We start from the raw sequence: 13,485 nt of genomic DNA on the forward strand, positions 1-13,485 counted from the left end.
GGCCTCAAACCGCTGCTTAGCAACGGGAGCGGTTACTGCGGCCTCCTGTGCTGGCTGGTTCTCATTGTTGTCAGCCGGTGACCGCGCAGCTCGGCGGTCTATGTGTGTATTACGGCCAGCGTCTAAGCCGCGGCTTCTTGTCACTTCATAGCGTGCAGCAAGAGAGGTAGAACAATGGCGTCTTCCCTGACACGAAGGGATTGGAAGCCAATATTTGACCTAGGGAGCGTAAGAAAAATAAGTTTGGAGATTGTTATCCTGTAAAATGACGCTGTCATCAAACACTCCCATAGATGTGCCGGTGACATGATCGTTTCTCGCTGACGGGTTGCCATGACAGCAGGGGGTCTCTTGAAGACCCCCGTGTTTGTCATTGCCTTGAAATATTGCCTGTATCCGACTTCACGATATATATATATATTTACACAGCACTACTGTACAGTACAGTCACAGCTTCAAGGGGCTCTGACAGCACAGAATGACTGTTCAAACCAAGCCCAGTTGCCTGATGCAGCGTTATAGCCACCTGCCCGTCTTCCCTCTCTCCGTGCTCCCCGCGTCTTTGATCAACAGCTCTGGCTTCATAAAGTCATAGAAGGGTGGAGATGGAGGGGAAACAAGCAAGTGGGAATTTGTATTTAATGATGCGTGTGCTTGGTTTGAACAGTCATTTCTGGGCTCTGAGACTCCCTGTAAGGCCGGGGTCACACTTGTGAGTGTAATGCGAGAAACTCGCACCAACACTCGGGACCGGAGAATGCGGCTGCATGTATTTCTGTGTCCTGAGTTCCGGCGATTGATGTGAGAGATTCGCGCGAGTTTCTCGCATTGCACTTGCAAGTGTGACCCTGGCGTAAGAGTGCATTCAGATACAGGGCTGCCACTAGGAATTTTCGGGGCCCCATACTGGCAAAAATTTCAGGGCCCCCTTGAGACTCCACCCCTTGAACTGTCCACAGTCAAAAGATTTTTAAAGCCGCCACCACGACAGGGTCAGGCCCTACCCTACTCTAACCTATTAAACATTTGTTAAAGTATCCAATACAATTTAGGTACATTTTTATTTAGTTTTCAAATGACCAATAACACATAAAGGGGACAAATACCACCGCACCATGACCAGACACCATATTACCACCACATAGTGACCAAATAATAGCACATATAAGGAACAAATACCGCCACACCATGGCCAGACAACATATTACCACCACATAGTGACTGAATACTACAATACTGATAAGTAATAAAAAAAAAAAAAAAACAACACAATACTAATATCACCATAAGTGCCAGTATTCACAGGAGATCTGTACTTAGTATGCAGTGTCTGTGTACAGGTAATACAGTGATCACTGGTGACATTATACACCGGACCGCTGTATATAGTATACAGTGTATAGCATCAGTGTACAGGTAACACAATGACTCACCAGTGACGTCTCTAGGTGAAGTCCTTCATCTTTGCTTTTAATCTTCATCCAGCACAGTCCGCTGTCACTTCATCCAGCCAGGACTCGTTTCTGCAGGAAATAACAGTTATCTAGAGCACCGCTTGCAGAACACATTACCTTTTTTTTCCCAAATTCTAAACTACAACAGATGAAGAAAAAAGCGACAGTGTTGGTCTGCACAGTAACAGGACCACCCCCCCATTTAAAACAGTATCCTCCAAAAATAAAATAAATACATCACTGCAGTTATAATATCCCTTAATTAGCCCATATGTTAATAATATTCCCCATCCTGGCCCCCGTGTGTGCCATTCCTGGCTCCAGCCATATGTTCTCCTATTCTGCCCCATGTGATGTCCCATCCTGCTCCATATGATCTCCCCATCCTGCCCATGATCCTGCCCCATCTGTCTCATGATCCTGCCCCATCTGTCTCCATCGTATCCATCCTACACCATCTGTTTCCATCCTGCCCCATCTGTCCCATCATCCTGCCCCATCTGTCTTCATCCTGCCCCATATTCCTGCCCGATCTGTCTCTATTCTGCCCCGTATCTCCATCCTGCCCCGTGTCTCCATCCTGCCCCTGTGTCTCAATTCTGCCCCCTTGTCTCCATCCTGCCCCTGTGTCTCCATTCTGCCCCGTGTCTTCATTCTGCCCCAGTGTCTCCATTCTGCCCCTCGTGTCTCCATTCTGCCCCGTATCTTCATTCTGCCCCTTGTCTGCATTATGCCCCAGTGTCTCCATTCTGCCCCAGTGTCTGCATTCTGCCCCAGAGTCTACATTCTGCCCCTCGTGTCTCCATTCTGCCACAGTGTCTCCATTCTGCCCCGTGTCTGCATTCTGCCCCAGTGTCTCCATTCTGCCCCCTTGTCTCCATTTTGCCCTCGTGTCTCCAATTCTGCACCTTGTCTCCATTCTGCCCCCGTGTCTGCATTCTGCCCCTCCTGTCTCCAATTCTGCCCCAGTGTCTGCATTCTGCCCTGTGTCTCTTCTGCTCCGTGTCTCCATCCTGCCCCGTGTCTCCATCCTGCCCCTGTGTCTCCATTCTGCCCCGTGTCTCCATTCTACCTTAATGTCTCCATTCTGCCCCAGTGTCTCCATTCTGCCCCAGTGTCTCCATCCTGCCCCGTGTCTCCCTCCTGCCCCGTGTCTCCATCCTGTCCCTGTGTCTCAATTCTGCCCCCTTGTCTCCATCCTGCCCCTGTGTCTCCATTCTGCCCCGTGTCTTCATTCTGCCTCGTGTCTCCATTCTGCCCCAGTGTCTCCATTCTGCCCCTCGTGTCTCCATTCTGCCCCGTGTCTTCATTCTGCCCCTTGTCTGCATTATGCCCCAGTGTCTCCATTCTGCCCCGTGTCTCCATCCTGCCCCGTGTCTCCATCCTGTCCCTGTGTCTCTATTCTGCCCCGTGTCTCCATTCTACCTTCTTGTCTCCATCCTGCCCCTGTGTCTCCATCCTGCCCCGTGTCTCCATTCTGCCCCGTGTCTCCATTCTGCCCAGTGTCTGCATTCTGCCCCAGTGTCTGCATTCTGCCCCAGTGTCTGCATTCTGCCCCAGTGTCTACATTCTGCCCCAGTGTCTGCATTCTGCCCCAGTGTCTGCATTCTGCCCCAGTGTCTCCATTCTGCCCCAGTGTCTCCAATCTGCCCCGTGTCTGCATTCTGCCCCAGTGTCTGCATTCTGACCCTCGTGTTTCCATTCTGCCCCTCGTGTCTCCATTCTGCCCCAATGTCTCCATTCTGCCCCTCGTGTCTCCATTCTGCCCAAGTGTCTCCATTCTGCCCCGTGTCTACATTCTGCCCCATGTCTCGTTTCTGCCCTTTTGTCTCCATTCTGCCCCATGTCTCCATTCTGCCCCCGTGTCTCCATTCTGCCCCCGTGTCTGCATTCCGCCTGTTATGATCTGGTGACCTTGGAGCCGCATGGGACTTTCTCAGGAGTAGGTGGAACCTGTACTGACCGCAAACCCTAAACTGACACCGCAACTAGAAGTAGCCGTGGGGTGTACCTAACACATCCTAGACACCTCGACACAGCCGGAAGACTAAATACCCCTATAGATGGAAATGGGAATTCTATCTTGCCTCAGAGCAGAACCCCAAAGGATAGGCAGCCCCCCACAAATATTGACTGTGAGTATTAGAGGAAAAGACACACGCAGGCAGAAATCAGGATTTAGCAAAAGAGGTCACGCTAGCTAAATAGGAAAGGATAGGACAGAATACTAAGCGGTCAGTATTAAAACCCTAAAAATATCCACAGCAGATAATACAAAAATTCCACATCTAACTAAAGACATGGAATGTATATCTGCTTCTCCTGAGAATCCAACTTGACTGAAAATATCCAAACACAGTCTAAGCTGGACAAGAAAAAACCATGAATAGCACAGAATTGTAAAGCACACAGCATGTGTGCTGTAGAAACAAAAACCAGACACTTATCTTTGCTGATTTGGCAGCAGGGCAGGAGGAACCAGACAGAGATGCAAAACCTCCAAGAACAATGGACAACTGGCAAGCGCTAATGAATCCTGCACACCTAAATATCCCAGTCAGAGCTGCAATCAGCAGGGACACCTGCCCAGGATTGCAACCCAGGGACAACGGCATTACTATCAACAACCACCGGAGGGAACCCAAGAGCAGAATTCACAACAGTACCCCCCCCTTGAGGAAAGGTCACCGAACCCTCACCAGAGCCCCCAGGCCGATCAGGACGAGCCAGATGAAAGGCACGGACCAAATCAGCAGCATGGACATCAGAGGCAAAAACCCAAGAATTATCCTCCTGACCATAACCCTTCCATTTGACAAGGTACTGAAGCCTCCGCCTCGAAAAGCGAGAATCCAAAATCTTCTCAACCACATACTCCAACTCCCCATCAACCAACACGGGCCACAGGATCAACAGAGGGAACAACGGGCACCACATATTTCCGCAATAAAGATCTATGGAAGACATTATGGATAGCAAAATAAGCCGGAAGGGCCAATCGAAAAGACACCGGATTAATAATCTCAGAAATCCTATAAGGACCAATAAAGCGAGGCTTAAACTTAGGGGAAGAAACCTTCATAGGAACATGACGGGAAGACAACCAGACCAAATCCCCAACCCGAAGCCGGGAACCAACACACCGACGACGGTTAGCAAAACGTTGAGCCTCCTCCTGAGACAATACCAAATTGTCCACCACATGAGCCCAAATCTGCTGCAACCTGTCAACCACAGAATCCACACCAGGACAGTCAGAAGGCTCAACCTGCCCTGAAGAAAAACGAGGATGAAAACCAAAATTACAAAAGAAGGGCGAAACCAAGGTAGCCGAACTAGCCCGATTATTAAGGGCAAACTCGGCCAATAGCAAGAAAGCCACTCAATCATCCTGATCAGCAGACACAAAGCATCTCAGATAAGTTTCTAAAGTCTGATTAGTTCGCTCGGTCTGGCCATTTGTCTGAGGATGAAATGCGGAAGAAAAAGACAAATCAATGCCCAGCCTAGCACAAAAGGCCCGCCAAAACCTAGAAACAAACTGGGAACCTCTGTCGGACACAATATTCTCCGGAATACCATGCAAACGAACCACATGCTGAAAAAACAACTGAACCAAATCAGAAGAGGAAGGCAATTTAGGCAAAGGCACCAAATGGACCATCTTAGAGAACCGGTCACAAACAACCCAGATAACCGACATCCTCCGGGAAACCAGAAGATCAGAAATAAAATCCATAGAAATATGTGTCCAGGGCCTCTCAGGGACCGGCAAAGGCAAAAGCAACCCACTAGCACGGGAACAACAAGGCTTGGCCCGCGCACAAGTCCCACAGGACTGCACAAAAGAACGCACATCACGTGACAAAGAAGGCCACCAAAAGGACCTACCAACCAAATCTCTGGTACCAAAAATACCAGGATGGCCAGCCAACACAGAACAATGAACCTCAGAAATCACTCTACTAGTCCATCTATCAGGAACAAACACTTTCCCCACTGGACAGCGGTCAGGTTTGTCAGCCTGAAATTCCTGAAGAACCCGTCGTAAATCAGGGGAAATGGCAGAAAGGACCACCCCTTCTTTCAGAATGTCAACCGATTCAAGGACCTCAGGAGAATCAGGCAAAAAACTCCTAGAGAGGGCATCAGCCTTAATATTCTTAGAACCCGGAAGATACGAGACCACGAAATCAAAACGGGAAAAAAACAAGGACCATCGAGCCTGTCTAGGATTCAGCCGTCTGGCAGACTCGAGGTAAATCAGATTTTTATGATCGGTCAAGACCACAATACGGTGCTTAGCTCCCTCAAGCCAATGTCGCCACTCCTCAAACGCCCACTTCATAGCCAACAACTCCCGATTGCCGACATCATAATTGCGTTCAGCGGGCGAAAACTTACGGGAAAAGAAGGCACACGGTTTCATCAAGGAACCAACAGGATCCCTCTGAGACAAAACGGCCCCTGCCCCAATCTCAGAAGCGTCAACCTCAACCTGAAACGGAAGAGAAACATCCGGTTGACGCAACACCGGGGCAGAAGTAAATCGGCGTTTAAGCTCCTGAAAGGCAGAGACAGCCGCAGAGGACCAATTCGTCACATCAGCGCCTTTCTTCGTCAAATCGGTCAAGGGTTTAACCACACTGGAGAAGTTGGCAATGAAACGGCGATAAAAATTAGCAAAGCCCCAAAATTTCTGAAGGCTCTTCACGGATGTGGGTTGAATCCAATCATGAATGGCCTGAACCTTAACCGGATCCATCTCTATAGATGAGGGAGAAAAAATGAAGCCCAAAAAAGAAACCTTCTGCACTCCAAAGAGACACTTAGACCCCTTCACAAACAGAGCATTATCACGAAGGATCTGAAATACCATCCTGACCTGTTTCACATGAGACTCCCAATCATCGGAAAAAATTAAAATGTCATCCAAATATACAATCATGAATTTATCAAGGTAAGTCCGGAAGATATCGTGCATGAAGGACTGGAAAGCAGATGGAGCATTAGAGAGCCCGAATGGCATCTGTTGTGAATTTGGATTCTGGGCTCCCCCGGTGGCCGCTTGTGGAATTGGACTTGTCATCCTCTTTCCTGTTTCACCTGGTTCCATCAGTAGTGGGTGTCGCTATTTAAGCTCATTTCTCTGGTGGTTTCTTGCCGGTCAACAATGTTATCTGATGCCTCTCAGTGCTTGTTCCTGCTTCTGACAACTACTAGATAAGTTGGACTTTTGTCCATGTTTCGTTTTTGCCTATTTGTTCCAGTTCACAGCTGAAGTTTTGTTACTGTGTCTGGAAAGCTCTCGTTGATCAGGGATTGCTACTCTGGCATTATGAGTTAATGCCAGAGTTTAAGGTAATCTCTGGATGGTGTTTTGTTAGTGTTATTCTGCTGACCATGAAAGTATACTATCTGTCTTCTGCTATCTAGTAAGCGGACCTCAAATTTGCTAAGACTATTTTCCTGCTGCGTTTGTTGTTTCATCTGAACTCACCGTCATTATATGTGGGGGGCTACTGTCTTCTTTGGAATATTTCTCTAGAGGTGAGCCAGGTCTTATATTTCCCTCTGCTAGCTATTTAGGTCTTAGGCCAGAGCTGGGCATCTAGCGATAAATAGGAAATGCTACCTGGCTATTTCTAGTTGCGCGGCAGGCTTAGTTCATGGTCAGTATAGTTCCATCTTCCGAGAGCTTGTCCCTCTATAGGCTTGCTATGATCTCTGCCTGCAGAGATCATGACAGTTTGACCGGCCCATAAAGTGTTAAAGACCCAGGTTGAGAAAGGAGAGTTATAAGAAGTCTGCTGGAATTTTTTTTTTTTTTTTTTTTTTTTCCAGTTTGCCTTGCTGCAGTCTTTTTTCTCTCTCTCCTCCTAATCTCTGTATGGCTCTGTGTGCACCTGACAATAATGGATCTTCAGAGTGTAACTGCGGGTTTGAATAATCTCATCACGAAAGTACCAATACCCATTGCCATTGCTTACTGATTTGTTTGCTCGTATAGAGGGTGCTAAGTGGTTCTCTAAAATTGATCTTCGTGGGGCGTATAATTTGGTGCGGATCAGGCAGGGGGATGAGTGGAAGACCGCATTTAATACGCCCGAGGGCCACTTTGAGTATTTGGTCATGCCTTTTGGTCTTTCTAATGCCCCTTCAGTTTTCCAGTCTTTTATGCATGATATTTTCCGCGATTTTTTGGATAAATTTATGATAATATATCTGGATGATATTCTGATTTTTTCTGATGACTGGGACTCTCATGTCCAGCAGGTCAGGAGAGTTTTTCAGGTTCTGCGGTCTAATTCTTTATGTGTGAAGGGGTCTAAGTGCGTTTTTGGGGTCCAGAAAATTTCCTTTTTGGGGTATATTTTTTCTCCCTCTTCCATTGAGATGGATCCCGTCAAGGTGCAAGCTATTTGTGACTGGACTCAGCCCTCCTCTCTTAAGGGTCTTCAGAGATTTTGGCGGGCATTCTGTGCTAGGATGGGCATAGATTTGTCTTTTTCATCTGCTTTTCACCCTCAGACTAATGGCCAGACCGAGCGGACTAATCAGACCCTGGAGACATATCTGAGGTGTTTTGTCTCTGCTGACCGGGATGATTGGGTTGCTTTTTTGCCATTGGCAGAGTTCGCCCTCAATAATCGGGCCAGCTCTTCCACCTTGGTGTCCCCGTTTTTCTGTAATTCGGGGTTTCACCCTCGATTTTCCTCCGGTCAGGTGGAATCCTCGGATTGTCCTGGAGTGGATGCGGTGGTGGAGAGATTGCATCACATCTGGGGGCAGGTTATGGACAATTTGAAGTTGTCCCAGGAGAAGACTCAGCGTTTTGCCAACCGTCATCGTCGTGTTGGTTCTCGGCTTTGTGTTGGAGATTTGGTGTGGTTGTCTTCTCGTTTTGTCCCTATGAGGGTCTCCTCTCCTAAGTTTAAACCTCGGTTCATCGGCCCTTATAGAATATTGGAGATTCTTAATCCTGTTTCTTTCCGTTTGGACCTCCCTGCGTCCTTTTCCATTCATAACGTTTTTCATCGGTCGTTATTGCGCAGGTATGAGGTACCTGTTGTACCTTCGGTTGAGCCTCCTGCTCCGGTGTTGGTTGAGGGTGAGTTGGAGTACGTTGTGGAGAAAATTTTGGACTCTCGTGTTTCCAGACGGAGACTCCAGTATCTGGTCAACTGGAAGGGTTACGGCCAGGAGGATAATTCTTGGGTCAATGCATCTGATGTTCATGCTTCTGATCTTGTTCGTGCCTTCCATAGGGCTCATCCTGGTCGCCCTGGTGGATCTGGTGAGGGTTCGGTGCCCCCTCCTTGAGGGGGGGGTACTGTTGTGAATTTGGATTCTGGGCTCCCCCGGTGGCCGCTTGTGGAATTGGACTTGTCATCCTCTTTCCTGTTTCACCTGGTTCCATCAGTAGTGGGTGTCGCTATTTAAGCTCATTTCTCTGGTGGTTTCTTGCCGGTCAACAATGTTATCTGATGCCTCTCAGTGCTTGTTCCTGCTTCTGACAACTACTAGATAAGTTGGACTTTTGTCCATGTTTCGTTTTTGCCTATTTGTTCCAGTTCACAGCTGAAGTTTTGTTACTGTGTCTGGAAAGCTCTCGTTGATCAGGGATTGCTACTCTGGCGTTATGAGTTAATGCCAGAGTTTAAGGTAATCTCTGGATGGTGTTTTGTTAGTGTTATTCTGCTGACCATGAAAGTATACTATCTGTCTTCTGCTATCTAGTAAGCGGACCTCAAATTTGCTAAGACTATTTTCCTGCTGCGTTTGTTGTTTCATCTGAACTCACCGTCATTATATGTGGGGGGCTACTGTCTTCTTTGGAATATTTCTCTAGAGGTGAGCCAGGTCTTATATTTCCCTCTGCTAGCTATTTAGGTCTTAGGCCAGAGCTGGGCATCTAGCGATAAATAGGAAATGCTACCTGGCTATTTCTAGTTGCGCGGCAGGCTTAGTTCATGGTCAGTATAGTTCCATCTTCCGAGAGCTTGTCCCTCTATAGGCTTGCTATGATCTCTGCCTGCAGAGATCATGACAGGCATCACAAGGTATTCAAAATGGCCTTCGGGCGTATTAAACGCAGTTTTCCATTCATCACCCTGCTTAATACGAACAAGATTATATGCCCCCCGAAGGTCAATCTTAGTAAACCAACTAGCCCCCTTAATCCTAGCAAACAAATCGGAAAGCAGAGGTAAAGGGTATTGAAACTTGACCTTGATCTTATTCAAGAGGCGATAATCAATACAGGGTCTCAAGGAACCATCCTTCTTAGCAACAAAAAAAAATCCTGCTCCCAACGGTGAAGAAGATGGCCGAATATGCCCTTTCTCCAAAGACTCCTTAACATAACTCCGCATGAAGGTATGTTCAGGCACAGACAGGTTGAAAAGTCGGCCCTTAGGAAACTTACAGCCTGGAATAAAGTCAATAGCACAATCACAGTCCATATGCGGTGGAAGGGAACTGGACTTGGGCTCATCGAATACATCCTGAAAATCAGACAAAAACTCTGGAATTTCAGAAGAGGAAGAAGAGGAGATTGACATCAAAGGAACGTCATTATGAACCCCCTGACATCCCCAACTAGTCACAGACATAGACTTCCAATCCAACACAGGATTATGTACCTGCAACCACGGAAAACCCAGCACGATAGCATCATGCAAATTATGCAACACCAGAAATCGACAATCTTCCTGATGGGCTGGCGCCATGCACATGGTCACCTGTGTCCAGAACTGGGGCTTATTTTTAGCCAAAGGTGTAGCATCGATGCCCCTTAAAGGAATAGGGTTCTGCAAAGACTGTAAGGGAAAACCACAACGCCTTGCAAACTCAAAGTCCATTAAGTTCAAAGCGGCGCCTGAATCCACAAACGCCATGACAGAAAATGATGACAATGAGCAAATCAAGGACACAGATAACAGAAATTTAGGTTGTACAGTACTGATGGTAAATGAACTAGCGATCCTCTTGGTACGCTTAGGGCAGACTGAAATGACATGAGAAGCATCGCCACAATAAAAACACAACCAATTCTGACGTCTGAATCCCCGTTGTTCCGTTCTAGACAGAATCCTATCACACTGCATTGGCTCAGGCATCTGCTCTGAGTACAACGCCACAGCGCGCACAGTTCTGCTCTCCCACAAGCGCCGATCAATCTGAATGGCCAGAGACATAGAATCACTCAGACCGAAAGGCGTGGGAAACCCCACCATAACATCTTTAACGGATTCAGAAAGACCCTATCTGAAAATTGCCGCCAAAGCATCATCATTCCATTTGGTCAACACAGACCATTTTCTAAATTTCTGACAATACAATTCTGCCGCTTCTTGACCCTGAGACAGGGCCAACAAGGTCTTCTCCGCTTGATCCACAGAATTTGGTTAATCATATAATAATCCTAAAGCCTGAAAAAAGGCGTCTACATTAAGCAAGGCCAGATTCCCAGATTCCAGGGAAAATGCCCAATCCTGAGGATCGCCACGCAGGAGGGAGATGACAATTTTAACCTGCTGAATGGAATCACCAGAGGATCGAGGTCTCAGAGCTAAAAACAGTTTACAGTTGTTTTTAAAACTCAAAAATTTGGACCTGTCCCCAAAAAACAAATCAGGAGTAGGAATCTTAGGGTATGTGTCCACGTTCAGGATTGCATCAGGATTTGGTCAGGATTTTCCATCAGTATTTGTAAGCCAAAACCAGGAGTGGAACAATTAGAGGAAAAGTATAATAGAAACACATGCACCAATTATGCATTTATCACCCGCTCCTGGTTTTGGCTTACAAATACTGACATAAAATCCTGACCAAATCCTGATGCAATCCTGAACGTGGACACATACCCTTAGGCTCTAAAACTGGAGTCTGAACAATATAATCAGAAATACTCTGTACCCTAGCAGCAAGCTGGTCTACACGAGAAGCTAATCCCTGAACATCCATGCTAGCACAAGACTCCTCAGTCACCCAGAGAAAAAGAGGGAAGAAAAGACAAAGCAGGCTACAGAAAAAAAAATGGCTCAACACCTTTCTTCCCTTCTTCTGAGATGCATTTAACTCATTGTTGGCCAGTTGTACTGTTATGATCTGGTGACCTTGGAGCTGCATGGGACTTTCTCAGGAGTAGGTGGAACCTGTACTGCCGCAAACCCTAAACTGACACCGCAACTAGAAGTAGCCGTGGGGTGTACCTAACACATCCTAAACACCTCGACACAGCCGGAGGACTAAATACCCCTATAGATGGAAATGGGAATTCTATCTTGCCTCAGAGCAGAACCCCAAAGGATAGGCAGCCCCCCACAATTATTGACTGTGAGTATTAGGCTGGAGTCACACATGGCGTAAGACAATACGCCACGTATTATACGTATTATACTACGGCGGTAATACGGAGAAATGTTCCCAAAATATTGATCCGTAGTCAGGGTGTGTCAGCGTATTTTGCGCATGGCATCCTCCGTATGTAATCCGCATGGCATCCGTACTGCGAGATTTTCGCGCAGGCTTGCAAAACCGACATCTAATGGATTTATGTGCTCAAATGTTAGGGAAAACATATATACAGTATATATATATATATATATATATATATATATATATATATATATATGTCATTGAGACACACACATATATATATATATATATATATATATATATATTCTGTATTTAGATTTCATTCAGCGCGATATCTGTGAACAGCCGGTAATTCAATTGCCGGCTTTTCATTTCTCCTGCACAAACCCGACAGGATATGAGACATGGTTTACATACAGTAAACCATCTCATATCCCCTTTTTTTTTTGCATATTCCACACTACTAATGTTAGTAGTGTGTATGTGCAAAATTTCAGCGCTGTAGCTGCTGAAATAAAGGGTTAAATGGCAGAAAAAATTGGCGTGGGCTCCCGCGCAATTTTCTCCGCCAGAATGGTAAAGCCAGTGACTGAGGGCAGATATTAATAGCCAGGAGAGGGTCCATGGTTATTGGCCCCCCCGTGGCTACAAACATCTGCCCCCAGCCACCCCAGAAAAGGCACATCTGGAAGATGCGCCTATTCTGGCACTTGGCCACTCTCTTCCCACTCCCTGTAGCGGTGGGATATGGGGTAATGAAGGGTTAATGCCACCTTGCTATTGTAAGGTGACATTAAGCCAGATTAATAATGGAGAGGCATCAATTATGACACCATGTCTCCATTCTGCCCCAGTGTCTCCATTCTGCCCCAGTGTCTCCACTCTGCCCCAATGTCTCCACTCTGCCCCAATGTCTCCATTCTGCCCCGTGTCTCCATTCTGCCCCATGTCTCCATTCTGCCCCATGTCTCCATTCTGCCCCGTGTCTCCATTCTGCTCCGTGTCTCCATTCTGCCCTGTGTCTCCATTCTGCCCCAGTGTCTCCATTCTGCCCCAGTGTCTCCATTCTGCCCCGTGTCTCCATTCTGCCCCCTTGTCTCCATTCTTCCCCGTGTCTCCATTGTGCCCCCTTGTCTCCATTCTGACCCAGTGTCTCCATTCTGCCCCTTGTCTCCATTCTGCCCCAGTGTCTCCATTCTGCCCCAGTGTCTCCATTCTGCCCCAGTGTCTCCATTCTGCCCCTCGTGTCTCCATTCTGCCGCAGTGTCTCCATTCTGCCCTCGTGTCTCCAATTCTGCCCCCTTGTCTCCATTCCGCCCCGTGTCTCCATTCTGCCCCAGTGTCTCCATTCTGTCCCGTGTCTGCAATTCTGCCCCGTGTCTCCATTCTGCCCCCATGTCTCCATTCTGCCCCAGTGTCTCCATTCTGCCCCAGTGTCTCCATTCTGCCCCATGTCTCCATTCTGCCCCCGTGTCTCCATTCTGCTCCGTGTCTCCATTCTGCCCCCTTGTCTCCATTCTGCCCCTGTGTCTCCATTCTGCCCCTGTGTCTCCATTCTGCCCTGTGTCTCCATTCTGCCCCTGTTGTGAAATTGGATTTTGGGCTCCCCCGGTGGCCACTGGTGGAATTGAACTGGTGTGCATCATCC

At 47.5% G+C, this 13,485-nt stretch overlaps 1 protein-coding gene across 5 annotated transcripts in view; it reads left to right on the forward strand.

The window, feature by feature from the left end:
• Positions 1-10: 10 nt before the first annotated feature.
• TESMIN (testis expressed metallothionein like protein) overlaps positions 11-13,485 on the forward strand; it is a 104,658-nt gene continuing 91,183 nt past the window's right edge. For 4 of the 5 annotated variants that reach the window (XM_077287381.1, XM_077287384.1, XM_077287382.1 and 1 more), the window contains exon 1: positions 11-166. The gene's annotated coding sequence lies outside the window, so the exon portion shown is untranslated. Of the gene's footprint in view, positions 229-13,485 lie in introns of all 5 variants that reach the window. The other variant, XM_077287380.1, reaches the window with a different exon arrangement.

Source organism: Ranitomeya variabilis, chromosome 2, assembly GCF_051348905.1.
Source record: "Ranitomeya variabilis isolate aRanVar5 chromosome 2, aRanVar5.hap1, whole genome shotgun sequence".
NCBI classification, from domain to species: domain Eukaryota; kingdom Metazoa; phylum Chordata; class Amphibia; order Anura; family Dendrobatidae; genus Ranitomeya; species Ranitomeya variabilis.